Source organism: Glossina fuscipes, unplaced genomic scaffold (assembly GCF_014805625.2).
Source record: "Glossina fuscipes isolate IAEA_lab_2018 unplaced genomic scaffold, Yale_Gfus_2 60559, whole genome shotgun sequence".
In the NCBI taxonomy this organism is placed as follows: Eukaryota; Metazoa; Arthropoda; class Insecta; order Diptera; family Glossinidae; genus Glossina; species Glossina fuscipes.
Window position 1 is genome coordinate 1 of NW_024002916.1, and position 1,529 is coordinate 1,529.

Sequence of the window (1,529 nt, forward strand, 5' to 3'; positions counted from 1 at the left end):
TTTTTTTGCTTGTACCTTGCAGATTTCCTCTTCAGCATTAATAAATTGCTTTTTAGAACATATATCGAGAATTTTCAATGCCTGCTTTTCCGTTTTAATGGGTATTTTGGTTAATAGCATTTCCAAGGTGGCCATGCCTTCTGTAGCATAAAAAGAAAATTTAAAAGTCTTAAATCTGCTACTGACAGATATTGAAACTTTGGTTTGAGATTGTTATAGGGCTGTTGTTTAAGAGTGATATTTTGTATGGATGGCGTTTTTGGAAAATTTGGCCGGATGGCCAAATTTGTGTGAGTCCCTAATAGGCCAATAATCAGTTCAAGCTGAGCTATTTCTATTTTGCCGGGCAATAAGGGCAACCTTTATCAGTCAAAAGCAGATTAGAAACCTTTAGGTCGCGAGTAACAGGTGCTTGTGGATCCGCGGCTACATTGATTGTATCGTTTGCGTCACCATTTCCCATTTCTACAAGTTTATGTTGAGTTGCAAAATTTACTTTTTATAACGAAATCTTATGGATAAGATTAATAAGTCCAATCCGTTAATAATTTACATAATCCCTAAATTTTATGTGAGATCCAAAATAATTAAATTGGGCGAAGTAAATTGATATATTTATTTTGTGGCGACCGGTCTTTGTTGTTTATTAACAATGAAGTTTGCTTTTCACCTTTAAGGTGACGAAAAAGAAAATGTCAACTAAGTTAACAGCGTTGCAAAAGGTGTATTACAAAAGCGAATTTTTAGCATACATAAGCAAATAAGCAAAAGTAACGCAACCTCTTGCACTTAATACGTTTTGTTAATGATGTACCCATCTGTGTCTCGTGCCGCTCGGAATGATGGGTGATTTAGTTTAGCGTGTCAATGAAAAATTGAATCACATTACTTTCTTGTCTGATTTTTACTACTTTACTAAACTAAAGCCATTATCTCGCTGGTCGATTATGACTACAATTTCTTGATAGCGATTAAGATGCTTAATGCAGAGATTGGGGTTGTTAACGTGGTTTCCAAACTTGGGTTCCTGATGGACTCTCGTTTTTCGCATTCTATTCTCCAAGTTCTTTTATTTGATACCCAGATAATAAGTCTTCATTTAAGGAATGTACAAAACAGTTTTAAACATTCAGTCTCTCGGCAAATAACGTGCGATTTTGCCCAAATTTTTCAAACCGTTAAACTTAAAGCACTAAATATGATAATGGGGTCATACAGTTCCATTTATGGACTCAATTCAATATTTGATTACAAAATATGAAAGAAATATTCACATCTGCACGCTACAATTAATGAACGTATGTTAAATCCACTTTATTAATTTTTGCATTTAAAGAAGGAACATTATTATCTGGACATATAAGCCACAAATCTATTGGCTTAGTCCATCTCCATCCAACATACAAAAAAAAAAAAAAAAAACATATTCTCATAATTTCAACGCGGAAACGCACGGACGAAGACGGCAAATTCTATTGCGCAAAAACATGCACATGTGTATATGTATATGTATATATATATATATATAT